Below are 16,504 nucleotides of genomic sequence, written 5' to 3'. Positions count from 1 at the left end.
TGACCTCATCATCATGTCCTATGCCATTGTCACCCAGCTTCTCCTCACACTCACAATAGACCCAGCCACTCCCTGATCCAACCTTCAAGAGGGCATGAGGTATGTTGACGAATGGATGAACATCAGCCACCTGGGGCTGGACTTGGACAAGACTGAGGTCATCATCTGAGGATTGTCCTCTTACAGCTGGGACAGCTCCTTGTGTCACATCGGCCTGGGCAGCGCACCAACACACAGTGCCCACGCACACAAGCAGGTGTTCATTGTACACTCCTCGCTCACAATAACCATGCAACTCAAAATGCAAAAATGTAAATTGATACTTGTATAGCGCACTACTCACCCGCAAGGGTCTCTAGGCGCTTGTACGAATACCGCTGTTTAACCAATCCTGGCTTTCCCTGTGAGGCGTCCACTCCTGGGCACCCCCAAGGTGGAGGCCAGGCATCTTTAGCATTGTGGGGGCTGTTGTGGAGATTAAGCAAGCTATTGCCCAGAGTTGCAGAGTGGGACTCCATGATTGGAATAGGCACCAAGGCGAGAATTATCAGGTCCGTGGAATTTTGAGCCCAAGACCCGCCGAGCAGGGGAATTGAACCCTGGTCCCAGGCTAGACCTCTGCATCAGGGTCTGCCGCTCTAATCATTGAGCCACACTTCTCCGCAACTCAACACAATCTCTACCTCATGCTGCAACTCCCTCCGCATGCTTCAAATGATCTTCAGATAGATCCAATCCTAGGCAAGACAGACAGTCACCCAGGTCCACGACACCAGCCAACTCAACTACGGCAACGCCCTCTATGCAAGAACAACAGCCAGACTCCAGGAGGACTTGTGCACATCCAGGGTGCATCCGAACATCTCATCCTCAACATCCCCTGCCACAGCCACATGACCGTCCACCTGAGATACCTACAATAGGCACACTGTCAACTGCAGGATCACCTTCAGACTCCTCAGCAACACTCAGGAGGCACTCCACAACCCCAGCCCCAAAGACGAACATGGACGTCTCCCATCCAACACCCCATTGCCCCAACTGCATCTAGCCAACCTTGCCCTGGGCATCATTCATCACATCCATAGTACAAATGCATGCAGGAGATAGTTCTCCCACCTTACCAAACAGAAATGGTACTCCCTCCCTGGGCAACACACACATGACCCATGACCTCTATGCCTTCATAAAACTCTTCCAAAACTGACTGTCCAAACAGTATGGCAAGCCCACCCCCCTCAGCAGCTTGAAACCATCATGGCTGAGTATTGCGCTCCATGTATGTATTTGAGGATACATTGTGAACTATGTGTGTCCTCGACCAGACTCAGATGCCAGTGTATGGATGGCTTGAGTTTGTTCCACACTCTGGCATACTTTGACATATCCCCACATGTATGTTGTTGACTCATGCTAAATGACTGCAACACCAATTTTACTTGTGATTGTTTTGTTTATTTATCTGTCTTGTGCGTGAAACGTAAGTGGTAGGTGCTGTACAAAAATGCCGGTAATCCATAGTTCACAGAGGGAGATGTGATGCCTTGCAGTTTGAGTCAACAGAGTCCAGATCACAGTGCTTGGCATCATTGTTCAGGCTGCAACCAGCAAGTCCATCTGGGAAAGTAGGACAGTCAATGAGGTGATGCTGTTGCACACAAAGTGAAGGTGCCAGACCAGGTACCTGGGAGATGCGCATGGCCCGCTGTCTTTCACTGTCTTTTCTGTGGATGACCCACCTTCCTTGTGGGACCCTCTTATGCAGGCCTTGACGATGCTTGGGACGCTCCGTCGGACGATTCCTCCTCCTCCTCCCTCCCTGTGCCTGGTGGCGGTCTTCGCCTAGAAGTCTCTTGCCTGGTGACACAGGGAGGGTGTGCCATGTTGTCAGCGATCCGACGGAGTGAATGGCTTATGTCCCTTTGCACCGCCAGGAGCTCAGCCAGTCTTGCCTCCATCTGTCCTTGGTGTTGTTGTTGACGGGCGTGTTGCTTGGCCTGCAGGTTTTTCATCCCTGTGAGGGTCCCCACTTCCTGGCTGATCTCCCTGGTGTCCCGCCGGTATGCCTCCATGATGTTGCATAGTTGAGACATACCGGGCCCTCCAGCTGGCTGGTCAGGTTCTCACCTTCGCCTGGCGCCACTCCCACCACCCCTGCCCACACGAGCCTAGCCTGGCCTTGTGGGCACATCGGGTTGAAGGGACCCCTGAGGGATGGCAGTGGTGGTGTTGTCTGCCACCTCCTGGGTGCCCGCGAACCTTGTCCCTCATTGCCAGACTGGCTCAGTTGTTAACTGTGGGCAGGGCTCTGAGATGTCTGCTGGGATGTGGCAGGAATGGTGGTGGTGGTGGTTGGCGCAGAGGTTACTGATCCAGCTGCTGCATGGGTTTGGGCACCAGAGGTGCTAGGTTGGTCGGGGTCATCCGTGAAGAGGTGAGAGGCATCGCTGTCGGTGGGATCAGGGTCCTGCGTAGCCTGGGACTGTGATTCATCTCCCCCATTGTTGGGGGTGGATTCCGCATGTTGCCCTGTGGGTGTGGGAGACAGACAATGTTAATGTCATTTAATGCAACATCCATTTTTCATACACATTGTAGTTGGCACTGTTCCACCTGGTAGTTGTCTATGCTTTGGATTGTCCTCAATGTTCACTTGTGGATGGGTATGTTGTGGGGTCAGATTGATCTGTGCTCAGGCGTAATTGACATGTGGGGGATATTTACAATCACTGGCACAGCCCTGCATATCAGCAGGGATTCGCCTGTCATTGTGCACCACAGCTATGCCAGCATGGCTGCGACACATTTAAAATGCGGAGCACCATGGGGGGAAAATGGCACAGTTGCGCCACGCATATCTGCCGTAGAACTGGTGCATTGCTGTAGTTGTGTCAGCAGCGCAACGCAGCTCCAGCAATGCTCTGTGGGGCCCTATCGGCACAATGTGGCATCAATCCTTACGCCTGCTTCAAGCATGCGCAGGGTATTGACGCAGCATGTGCTTCAAAGTGACCAAGTGGTCACTTTTAAGCACATGCTGTGCCGGCATATATATATATTCATATTCAAGTGAATATATATATATATTCACTGAAAAAACCATAAGTTTCAGGCCTTATATAGTTAGGAATTAGCATTTAAAAAACCATTGAAATTGCTCGTATATAGTTAGTTGTACTAACTATATTTTGCACACCCGCAATCCACTGCTGATGATGTTACATATTACATCATTCATGACATGGTCATTGACATCACTGATGAAATCACTGATGACATCTCAAATTACATCACTGATGATATCTCATTTGACATCACATGTTTCTCAGGAGAAGTGAGGCACAAGAGAGCATAAAACAAGAGTGAAAAACACGAAAAAGGGGCAGGGTAGAGACCCCCTGACCCCCTAGCCCTTCTCAGGGGGTCCCAGAAGGACCACCAAGTGCAAAAAATCTTTTTTTTTTATTCCCAGGGTACGCGTACCCTACGCGTACTGTGCGCGTACCCCGTGATTTTCTTTTTTGCCCTTGGGGGTCCTTTTGGGACCCCCTGAGAAGGGCTAGAGGGTTGGGGGGTCTCTACCCTGCCCCCTTTTCGTGTTTTCCACTCTGCTTTTGGGCTCTCTTGTGCCTCAGTTCTCCTGAAAAACAAGATGGTGGCCAACACTTCCTGGTTTGGACAGTTTGGAATGTTGACAGTCGACTGCCAGCCAATCAGAAACTCGCTCGTGCACGTAAGGGTACGCGCACGTACGCGTACGGTACGTGTACCGTACGCGTACGGTACGCATACGGTGGGCGCATATAGATATATAATTTGATCAAATTCAATTTTCCCAACAACTACTGGAGGGATTTTCACCAAATATAGAAAAGGCACTACTGCATACCTGTCCCTACCATTTTGCCAAGTTTGGTGTAATTCCATTCAGCCGTTCGGGCTGTAGCCGTGTCTAAAGGTCCCTATGGAAATTAACATGGGGCAAACACGTTTTGGGACCCCCCTTTCGGTCCCCGCTTGATGAATCCCCCCTAAACTTTCAGGGAAGGAGCGGAGCGGAGCTGGCCAAAATTCTGGAAAATTACACACAGATTCCTCAATGGGCGCCAAAGTTATTCCCAATAGAATGTTGAGCGCATATAGATATATAATTTGCTCAAATTCATTTTCTCAACAACTACTGGAAGGATTTTCACCAAATATAGAAAAGGCACTACTGCATACCTGTCCCTACCATTTTGCCAAGTTTGGTGTAATTCCGTTCAGCCGTTCGGGCTGTAGCTGTGTGTAAAGGTCCCATAGAAAAGGCCATTTGAAAAATTTCAAATTCAATTTTCTCAAGAACTACTGGAGGGATTTCCACCAAACATACAAAAGGCACTGCTGCATACCAGTCCCTACCATTTTGCCAAATCTGGTATAATTCCGTTCAGCCGTTCGAGCTGTAGCCTTGTCAGAATGTCCCTATGGAAATTAATATGAGGAAAACACGTTTTGGGACTCCCCCTTTTTTCTCAGCCCCCGCTTGACGAATCAAAGCAAAACAAAACAAGCATTAGCAAACCCAAAATATTAGTTTTTGTGTTGGTGGCTTATGGAACCCGTTTATAACAGTTAAAAGCAATAGTTTTGATTATCTGGGGTAGCAAGTGAACAAAGAATTCTGTGAACGACTTTCATTTTTTTTTTAAAGAAGACATATAGCTCTACTGCCAGCCTTGTGGCAGTGTCAATCACAGTATTGTGCGAATCCCAACTTTCTCCAGTACAAATTGAACGCAGTATTGCCAAACATATTCTTCTGAAGTGGACAGAGTCATGAGATGGGAAGAGGAATTGGCATCAGGCATTCTTTTAGAAATTATAGCAGCATTCTGCTTTGTGCTTACCTCAAATTTCAGCTAGCAATTGATAAAAAGTGCTATAGAAGGCAAAGTGAAACGCAGATGGAGTAGACTACTGACAGTATCCATTCGAACTAATGCTTCGCAGGGCTTAATTTGTGCCCATGCTTTCCGTATGCTCTGCCTGGGCATCTATTTCTTAATGGTGGCACTTTGATAGTCTACCACAATGTTGTCCTGTCTGACTAGTTTTAAAGGAGCATATCAACAGGTTAGTTAAAAATGTAGTACATTAAGCAAATAATACCAAACCTTCCAGGCCATTTTTACGGATATGGCTGATTTGGCGTTGTCCAAATTGTCAAATTTTTAGGTCTTGCCTAAGCCATCGCATTAGCGATGCTTTGGGGAGATATTTAGTGGGGCTTTCAAAAATGCTCCCACGGTCTGCAGGCGGATCGGGCATAGTGCATGTGCGCCGGGCGCCCACACCATTTGTCCGCCGGCAGCCTTTGGGAGGACTTTCGCGGCTGCTTTGATATTCTCAGTGAGCCGTGCTGCCACTGAGAACATCAAAGCGGCCGCAAAGTGCTCACCATTTGCCACCCCCTCCCTTATCCCACTTCCTGCTTGTTTACAAGGGCACATTGTTCATGACATGCCCCCTTGCAACCAGCTGCTTTCAATTTCTACGTGTTTTTTGTCTCCGTCCGCTTCCATTATCGTTTTCCTCACGCTATTTTTCCCCCCTTCATTTCCTCCTTCTTGTCTTTATTTTTCTTTAATTTTTTGCCCTTCCCTTCTTACTTTTCTGCACCACTTTCTGTTTTACTCTTTTCTTCCAACTCTCCCCGCTTCTATTCATCTTCATCTGTTCATTGCTTTCTTCATTTCCTACCTTCAGTTTCAGTATTTGGGCTCTTTCTTTCCCATGACTCATTTTCTTTTACCCTCTTTCTTTTGTACTTCTCGCCTATTCTTTCCCTTTTTTCCCTTTCCTAACATTCTTCCTTCATTCCTGCATCGTCCTACCTGTCTTTCGTAATAACCTCTAGCTTTTCCTCCTATATTGCACGTCTTCATTTTTTTATGCTTTATTCTCCATAATTTCTCTCTCTTCTGCCGCCTCACTCTCTCTACAAGGAGTCATCTCAGGGAATCATATATTTGTCTTTTTGATGGATGTTTTAGCTAATCAAAACTAATCAGAGCCACTGCAAACAGTGACTTGAAACAGTGGGCTGATGACTCAGGCGCGCTGCTGGAGCCCGCTTTGATGTCTGCAGTCGGCCGGGCAGCGCTGCTGTGGCCCCTAGTGTTGCAGTGTGGGCTTTGCTAACGCCACTGCGTATCTCGCCTACTTAGAAAAACAGGTACAGAAGGCAGAAGCCAGGAGCATGTCCCAATATATATGATACTGTGGACTCTGAAAGGCCAAGTCACAGCTGATGGCATTTATCTTGCCATGTGACACCAACCCATGTTGTAAGGCACAGTGAAGATGTAGCCTTGCAGTGACAGCGCCCTCTTATGTTAGGATCTCGGTAGAGCAGTGTCTCACCCAAACACATGTTCAGAGTAGACTTTTTTTGTTGTTGCAGTTTAATATAGCAGGGAGGTTAAAGGATTTGCCCAAAATCACAGGGTGCTTGAGCCTCCCACCAGACTCAAACCTGGTTCCCCAACTTATAAGTCAGCTGCTCCAGCCGTTAAGCAACATCTTTAAATACTGAACCAAATATTTTCCTCCTAGTACACTATTACCATTTCCCCTCCCCTTTGCACCCTTCTCCCCTCTGCCATGCACCCTTCTCACCCTCCCCTTGCACCTTTCTCACCCTCCCCTTGCCGCCTTCTCATCTCTCCCTTGCACCCTTCTCCTCTCTGCCTTGCACCCTTCTCCCCCTCCCACCCTTCTCTACTTTGCACCCTTCTCGCCTCCGGCTTGCACCCTTTTTGCCCTCTGCCTTGCACCCTTCCCGCCCTCCCCCTTGCACCCTTCTTCCCTCTGCCTTGCACCCTTCTACCCCTCCCCCTTGCACCGTTCTCCTCTCCCCCTTGTACCCTTCTCCACATCCACCTTGCACCCTTTTCTACCTTGCACCCTTCTCCCCTCTGCCTTGCACCCTTCGCCCCTCTGCCTTGCACCCTTCTCCCCTTCCCCTTGCACCCTTTTCCCCCTACGACTTGCACCCTTCTCTACCTTGCACCCTTCTCTGCTCTGCCTTGTTATGTTATGTTATGTTAATAACTTTTATTAGGCGCACAGCTGCCCCAGCAAAGGGGCATCCTGGCGCCTGATCAAGTGCCACAACACAACAAATCGATGCTGGAAAAGAGAGGGAATCAATCAGCAGTAGGGAACAGATAGGTTTTTATGGCGCGTCTGAAAAGAGTCAGGCTGTTCAGGACACGAATATGGACAGGGAGAGAGTTCCACAATCCTGCCGCTAGAACTCGAAAGGATCGACCTCCCATCCTACTCATTCTGAACCTGGTCTTAACCGCCAGATGAAGAGATTCCGACCTGAGAGCCCGCGTAGGAACATAGGGGGAGACAAGATTCACAAGAGCTGGAGGAGAGGAAAGTTTCAAGATCTTAAATGTCAGACAAAGAGCCTTAAATTTAATTCTCTGTCTGACCGGCAGCCAGTGAAGAGAGGTCAAGACTGCAGAGAAAGAACATCGTCTAGGAAGGCCAACAATGGCCCACGCCGCGGCATTCTGCACCCTTTGCAGCCTAGTAGCCTCCGCCTGATTCACTCCGAGCAGCAGCGCACTCCCATAGTCCAGCCGGGAAAGAATGGAGGCTTGGACCACCAGTTGCCGAGTAGGGGGATCGAAGAATTTGAGGACTGGTCTCAGTCCTCGCAGAATACCATAACAGGTAGCTGCAATCTTCTTTGTGTGGCTGGTAAAGGAGAGTGTAGGATCCAGCCAAACCCCCAAGTTCTTAACTTCGGCAGCTGGGATGGGAGTCACCCCCAATTCTGGAGGCCACCACTGGTCTCCCCAAAGTTCCGCCTGCTTCCCTAGGATCAGGACTTCGTTTTTTTTGGCATTTAACTGTAAGCAATTAATGCGCATCCAGTTTGCCACGGCTATGAGTCCTGCGCGGAATCTGGGAGCATTCACCTCAGGGTCCCCACTGAGTGTCACCGCGGGCTGCGTGTCGTCGGCATACGATGTCATGGTTAAGCCACATTGTCTGACGACTGCAGCCAGCGGTTTCACATATAAGTTGAACAAAGTGGGGCTCAACGCAGAGCCCTGAGGGACTCCCAGCCCCAAAGGATGGAAAGAGGACTGACCAGGTGGAATAGCCACTTTAAAAAACCGGTCCGAAAGGAAAGAGCGAAACCATTGGAGAGCCGTCCCCTCAATTCCCACTTCCTCCAAACGCCGCATCAAAATGTCATGAGACACCGTGTCAAACGCGGCGCTCAAATCTAACAAGAGGAGCGCCACTGTCTGCCCTGCATCCAGCACCGTATGCAAGTGCTCAGTCATAAAGAGCAAGTGCAGTTTCGGTGCTGTGTTGTGCACGAAAACTGGCTCTCGTCTAGAATATTATTACGAGAGAGGTGGGCAGACAAGATGGAGTTCACGTGTGCCTCAGTGACCTTGGCGGTCCAGGGCAGGAGGGAGATGGGACGATAGTTCTCGGGTAGCAGGGGATCTAGATTAGGCTTCTTCAAAATGGGGGTGCCACAAATGATGCGGAAGCTACGCAACGAGCGGGCATGTCTTGTTGGTGGGTTAACTCTGTTTGTCCTGTGTGTTTCAGTATCTTTTGCTCTGACGGCATCTCCTGACCCACTTATTTACATGATGTATCTATATAGGGGACTCGGGACATCCCAACATGCCATGGCTAATGACACCTCTCCGCAACCCAAGAACAGCTGCATATCAACGGTACAATAATGGACAGGGGTAGACCAGGTGAGTGATTGAGAGGACGTTTGGCCTCCTGAAGAGCTGATTCCGGTGCCTCGATAAGATCGGTGGATCCCTCCCATATGCAACGGCCAAGGTCTGTAAAATCTTCATAGTGTGCTGCATGCTGGACAACATGGCAGTTGAGAAGGAGGTGCCACTCATCCTGGATCCTGAGGAGCAGGAACATCCACCCATTGAGGATTAAGGGAAGTGATAAGGAGGAGGAGGATGATATCTGGAGTCAGCTCATACGCACCTTCTTGTCATAATTGTAAGTCACTGGGAATGAGTAAGCAAGCTTGTAGCATTGAGTGGCATGTGTTGCAATGTGTGTGTCCAGCTGACTGTATGCAAAGTGACTTTGATGTGTTTTCTTATGTGTCACGCAAGTGCTGATGTCATGCCACACAGTAATGCACAATGACTTTCCTTGAAATTTGCATGTGTCCTACATAGTTCCTGTTTCGTAACTGCCCATGTCTTTTGGAAAGATTTTTACCGGTGAACTCTTGTGTGTCTGTCATTCCCAGGTTGTTGTGCCTGGTGTCTGTTCGTGTCATCTTTGTCCTCCTGCTATTCGTCATGATTGTTGCAACGTGGGCTGAATCAGCGTTCCATGCACGGACATGTGTAAATGTCAGTTCAGGTAAGAGATCCAAACAGGCTTTTTTGTGTTGGTATGGTTTGGGAATGTGTGGGAACTGTTTCTGTGCATGTTGTAGTACCATGCATACATGTCTCATCCACATGGTTAAAATTACATGTTGCACCACTCCCATGACATGACAGTCAACCTTCTTGACAGTCATGTGTAGTGGAGTGTGGACTCTGGTGAAGGCATCAATGTGTGTAAACCTTGCCCCTGACTCATTGGGGATACCGCATGTTGACATTTTGTGGGACATCACAACAACAGTCCCTATGGGGAATTGCAGCCACACTGTGTACAGCAGGATGTGTTTGGCTCATCCACTTAATCTTGTGTGCCAGTACATTTTGATTTCCAACAAACATGTTGTGAAGGTGTGGGCCAGCGTATGTACCAAATGTTCTGTCAACTGTCCTGTGAGTCTGTTCGTATGGATGCATTGCCCTTTGTGCCAGTATGCCATGTCACTGTCACGTTGCTTCCTCAGGGCCGGTGGAGAACACTGCTTTGCAAGCCTTCTCGGTAAGTTGATAAGAAATTTCTATTCCCATGAAGTCAAGAACGTTGCACTGATGACGTCACAATGTTGCACTGTAGCAAATGTAAACGCTTCTGTGGCACCAGTCGGGTGCCGTAAATTTCAGGATTCTCTTGGGTTCGCTACATATCCTGGTCACGGTACGGTTGCTTTTGTGCCATCGCTCCTCATTACTCTCTCTGTTGAGTTCCGGCCCAGCAGCTTGTTCTGTTTGGCATTTCAAAGCCCAGTTGGACGAGCCGATGACTGGCTCTTGCGTGGCTTCCTTGTGTCTACCTAATTCCCTCCCTCGTTGGACGAGCTTCTTAAGGCTCTTGCGGAGATGTGTAATTTCCATTCTTGACTTGCACTGATTCCCTGGGGTAAATACGGATTGTTGGCTTTGTATGAGTCGCGCTGCAGCGCATTTGAATTTCTGTTTTTTGGACCTTATTCATACACTGTTATTTTCAGGATTACCGCATGGCTTAACTTGCCTTGAAGCAGCCTGCAGAGCGTCATAACCCCTTCATATTGCTGCAATACTCGGCTACCTTTTATGTGTCTTCTGTAATCCCTGTGCTACTTGCAAAATACTTGGAACAGGATTATAATATTGGCCATTTCTTTTGCAACTCGTACAACATAATTGTTGGTGTGGTATGGTGTTTCATCACGTTTCCATGTGCTGTGAATTCATGTGCATTGTTCATCTCTGTTTTCAAAGCAGGGGCTTGTAGAGCTCGTCCAAAAGCAAGCTCAAATTTCCCAGTTACGTGGTTGTTAAGACTTTTTTGGGTATGTTGATAACTGCTGGATAAATACATGTAAACTTATAGAACATCCTTCTTTGTAAGTGTGTAGTTATGTCCTTGTTTGATCTACAGATCTAGTAGCACTTTCATTACTGTGATCCCAACTAGGATACAGTGACTGTTGTTGTCCTTTACAGGTGTAACTGTTACAGTATAGGTCCTGAGGTATTCTCTGATTCAGTGACAAGAAGTGTTGAATCCTTATGCTTGTTTACCTTTGTTTCAGATCTCCCTCCCTGCTGTTCCCATCCTTTCCTTTCCTCACCTATCACCCTTTTGAGTCTGTCATTTCTACTCAGACCAAGGGGCTATCGGGAGATGGACCACTTTGAGCATCACACGTTTCTGAGGATTCAAGGCCCTGACAGTCACAGGCAGTCCTGTGCACATTGTTTCACCAGCAGTACAGGTAAACTCATTACATGACTGTTAATTTATGCAGAGCTATGGCACTGGCCATGGACATTGCCTCATGCAGCATGGCCTCAACACATACTTGATCAGTTTGTGTGGTAAATGTGTTCACCACAGTACAATGTGCCTCATCACTGTCACCGCAGATCTCTTGCCACTTTGCATGCGTCATCTATGGAATAATTGACAAAGATTGTGCATATGAGAGTATGTGTATTTTGGCAAAATGCATGTAATTATTCTTTGCCAATGATCCCTATTGTGCAGGAAGTACTTGGTTGTGTGTGTATTTGTGCAGGTTGCTACCCACAATGGGTAGGCAACACTGCTGATGCTATGTGTTCTGGGTGCACCTTGGCCTTTTGGTGCCTGATCCAGTGCCCGTCATTTTTGGTGATTTTTTATCCATTTTCTTTGAGTGACCCATGAGTAACCAGACACTCCTTCCTTTGCATACACCTGTTATACTGTGCCTTTCTAACCTCCTTGATTTTGTGTGCTACTTTTTGCCTGGTGTTTCACCCTTCCGCCGTCAGGTAGACACTCATTCCTGCTGTTGCCTCCCCTGCAGCACCGCACCACTGAGTGCCCTGATTCTGCAACCCACACACCTCCCAGATGCTCCTCCCTCTACCCATTTTTAATGCAGGCAGCAGCTAGTCTGTGCCACTGTTGCGCCACCTCCGTGCCAAAGGCAGGACCGTCAGCACCCGTCAGCGCCTGCAACGTGCACAGTGCAAGACCCTCTGGTCCTTGCATGATCATACGTAACACAACAGACTCATGCTCCAGCCTCACTCCAAACAATGAATACCACACAATCAACTACCTGCTATCAGGCAACCCCTAAGTGCACACACAACAGCTTCACATGCTGTGTGTGCAACTCCTACTGCCTACACCATGCTGCCCTGCCTCACAGACCATGTCTGTACAACATGTGCCTCCTACTGCACACCCGCTCCATCCACCAGCACACCATTGAACTTGGTTACCTCCTCAACACAACAGCCCCACAAATCACCTTCATTACAGTAACCTGGATGAACGCATCCTCAGCACACAACTTCGACATTGCCATGACAGAATGATACAAGATCACCCGCAGGGACCGCTCCAACAATCCACGAGGATGATTTGCAATTCATTCAGATGTATACCCTCAGAGTCACATACAACAAGAAGGACACACTCAGCATTGTGAAGGACCTGCACTTCAGGTTTCACACCAACACCCTGACCACCCTCAGTCTAACACTCATCTACAGATCTCCAGACATACACCCACAATTCCGCTAAGCCATCAACAACTTTATCAGCACGCAGGCCCTCACCTACACAGACTACATGTGGCAGGGGGACAGCACCTTCTGGTGGGAGGACAACCACACCACCATCCTTCATTGGTACATCAACATTTGTATCCAGTTCTCCAACAAGCAACACACTGCCCCACACTCCGCCTCAGATCCCCCAGAGATGCTTGACCTAAGTCACCACAGACGATCTGTGTGACACCCTCTACCAGGACACTCCAACCAATGCCACAGCCACACCCTACAACCTCACACACTCAATCAGCGACTGATCCAACACTCTTGCCAAATTGGTGGACTTTCCTTTGAAGTACAACAACAGTTAAGCCACCTGGGACAAGGCAGACCTACTGGACTCATACAGGTCTAGTCGGACTCTCATGCAAACTTTGCAAAACAAACAACCATCAGTTACCTTTCAGCCCTGAAACCCGCCACACACAGACATCACCATATCATCAGCACGGACAAGAGGACATCCTTCGGGTAGGGCATAGGCACTAACACACAAAACATCAAGGAGCTCATCAGCATCGTGTGTTAACTATCTAACCCCAGCTCACCATCCAAAAGACATCCCACCCTTGCAAGGCCAAGGGGATCCCTCGCAACATTCTACCACTGCAAGCTCATGGCGTACACGACAGGCTCGCCACACAGAGGCAGACAGTGCTATTATCCACAGGATATACCCCCCCACCCCTCCGTTCCTGGACTCCCGTCAGCAGCAAAGACACCACCTAGCTCATGTACACAATCCACTCCGGCTCTCCTTCAGGACCCTTCCCACACAACATCTCAATCACAGCATACCCCATCCTTGGAGCCCACCTCTGGCACGTCATGAATGTCTCCTTTGAGTACGCCACATTCCATGGGAGCTGGAGGCATGCAGAGACCCAGGCCCGTCTTTAACAATGGACGGCAGTACTGCAGGATCACCAGGAACATCACCCTGCTTCCCTACCCGGCAAATGTCATCAAGAAGACAGTCAACACGCAACTAACCATCTCCCTCCAAACAAACACCTCCAGGCAACCCACCCAAGTCCATCTTCCAAAGTCATCACCCCACTGCAACAGCCCTAATTGCCACCACCAACGACATCTTGGACCCTGCTCAAAAATGGTGAGACCACCACCCTCACCCCCTCGACCTCTCAACGGCATTCTACACCATGTGCTACCACACTGTCAGATCACCCATCTCCAACACTGGGATCCAGAGGAGGGCCCAGGATGAAATCACAAAGTACCTCACCAGCAAGGCCTAGGGAGTCCACTTCCCCCTTCAGCACGTAGTACATTGGGGTCATCGAGCCCATGCCCCAGGGCTCATCTCTCAGTGTCACAATCTTCAATGTCTCCATGACCCCCCTCTCCACCATCACATGCGCACATGACCTCATCATCATGTCCTATGCCATTGTCACCCAGCTTCTCCTCACACTCACCATAGACCCAGCCACTCCCAGATCCAACCTTCAAGAGGGCATGAGGTATGTTGACGAATGGATGAACATCAGCCACCTGGGGCTGGACTTGGACAAGACTGAGGTCATCATCTGAGGATTGTCCTCTTACAGCTGGGACAGCTCCTTGTGTCACACCGGCCTGGGCAGCACACCAACACACAGTGCCCACGCACACAAGCAGGTGTTCATTGTACACTCCTCGCTCACAATAACCATGCAACTCAAAATGCAAAAATGTAAATTGATACTTGTATAGCGCACTACTCACCCGCAAGGGTCTCAAGGCGCTTGTACGAATACCGCTGTTTAACCAATCCTGGCTTTCCCTGTGAGGCGTCCACTCCTGGGCACCCCCAAGGTGGAGGCCAGGCATCCTTAGCATTGTGGGGGCTGTTGTGGAGATTAAGCAAGCTATTGCCCAGAGTTGCAGAGTGGGACTCCATGATTGGAATAGGCACCAAGGCGAGAATTATCAGGTCCGTGGAATTTTGAGCCCAAGACCCGCCGAGCAGTGGAATTGAACCCTGGTCCCAGGCTAGACCTCTGCATCAGGGTCTGCCGCTCTAATCATTGAGCCACACTTCTCCGCAACTCAACACAATCTCTACCTCATGCTGCAACTCCCTCCGCATGCTGCAAATGATCTTCAGATAGATCCAATCCTAGGCAAGACAGACAGTCACCCAGGTCCACGACACCAGCCAACTCAACTACGGCAACGCCCTCTATGCAAGAACAACAGCCAGACTCCAGGAGGACTTGTGCACATCCAGGGTGCATCCGAACATCTCATCCTCAACATCCCCTGCCACAGCCACATGACCGTCCACCTGAGATACCTACAATAGGCACACTGTCAACTGCAGGATCACCTTCAGACTCCTCAGCAACACTCAGGAGGCACTCCACAACCCCAGCCCCAAAGACGAACATGGACGTCTCCCATCCAACACCCCATTGCCCCAACTGCATCTAGCCAACCTTGCCCTGGGCATCATTCATCACATCCATAGTACAAATGCATGCAGGAGATAGTTCTCCCACCTTACCAAACAGAAATGGTACTCCCTCCCTGGGCAACACACACATGACCCATGACCTCTATGCCTTCATAATACTCTTCCAAAACTGACTGTCCAAACAGTATGGCAAGCTCACCCCCCTCAGCAGCTTGAAACCATCATGGCTGAGTATTGCGCTCCATGTATGTATTTGAGGATACATTGTGAACTATGTGTGTCCTCGACCAGACTCAGATGCCAGTGTATGGATGGCTTGAGTTTGTTCCACACTCTGGCATACTTTGACATATCCCCACATGTATGTTGTTGACTCATGCTAAATGACTGCAACACCAATTTTACTTGTGATTGTTTTGTTTATTTATCTGTCTTGTGCGTGAAACGTAAGTGGTAGGTGCTGTACAAAAATGCCGGTAATCCATAGTTCACAGAGGGAGATGTGATGCCTTGCAGTTTGAGTCAACAGAGTCCAGATCACAGTGCTTGGCATCATTGTTCAGGCTTCAACCAGCAAGTCCATCTGGGAAAGTAGGACAGTCAATGAGGTGATGCTGTTGCACACAAAGTGAAGGTGCCAGACCAGGTACCTGGGAGATGCGCATGGCCCGCTGTCTCTCACTGTCTTTTCTGTGGATGACCCACCTTCCTTGTGGGACCCTCTTATGCAGGCCTTGACGATGCTTGGGACGCTCCGTCGGACTATTCCTCCTCCTCCTCTCTCCCTGTGCCTGGTGGCGGTCTTCGCCTAGAAGTCTCTTGCCTGGTGACACAGGGAGGGTGTGCCATGTTGTCAGCGATCCGACGGAGTGAATGGCTTATGTCCCTTTGCACCGCCAGGAGCTCAGCCAGTCTTGCCTCCATCTGTCCTTGGTGTTGTTGTTGACTGGCGTGTTGCTTGGCCTGCAGGTTTTTCATCCCTGTGAGGGTCCCCTCTTCCTGGCTGATCTCCCTGGTGTCCCGCCGGTATGCCTCCATGATGTTGCATAGTTGAGACATACCGGGCCCTCCAGCTGGCTGGTCAGGTTCTCACCTTCGCCTGGCGCCACTCCCACCACCCCTGCCCACACGAGCCTAGCCTGGTCTTGTGGGCACATCGGATTGAAGGGACCCCTGAGGGATGGCAGTGGTGGTGTTGTCTGCCACCTCCTGGGTGCCCGCGAACCTTGTCCCTCATTGCCAGACTGGCTCAGTTGTTAACTGTGGGCAGGGCTCTGAGATGTCTGCTGGGATGTGGCAGGAATGGTGGTGGTGGTGGTTGGCGCAGAGGTTCCTGATCCAGCTGCTGCATGGGTTTGGGCACCAGAGGTGCTAGGTTGGTCGGGGTCATCCGTGAAGTGGTGAGAGGCATCGCTGTCGGTGGGATCAGGGTCCTGCGTAGCCTGGGACTGTGATTCATCTCCCCCATTGTTGGGGGTGGATTCCGCATGTTGCCCTGTGGGTGTGGGAGACAGACAATGTTAATGTCATTTAATGCAACATCCATTTTTCATACACATTGTAGTTGGCACTG

Source organism: Lissotriton vulgaris, chromosome 8 (assembly GCF_964263255.1).
Source record: "Lissotriton vulgaris chromosome 8, aLisVul1.2, whole genome shotgun sequence".
NCBI classification, from domain to species: Eukaryota; Metazoa; Chordata; class Amphibia; order Caudata; family Salamandridae; genus Lissotriton; species Lissotriton vulgaris.
This window is presented reverse-complemented; position numbering follows the sequence as displayed.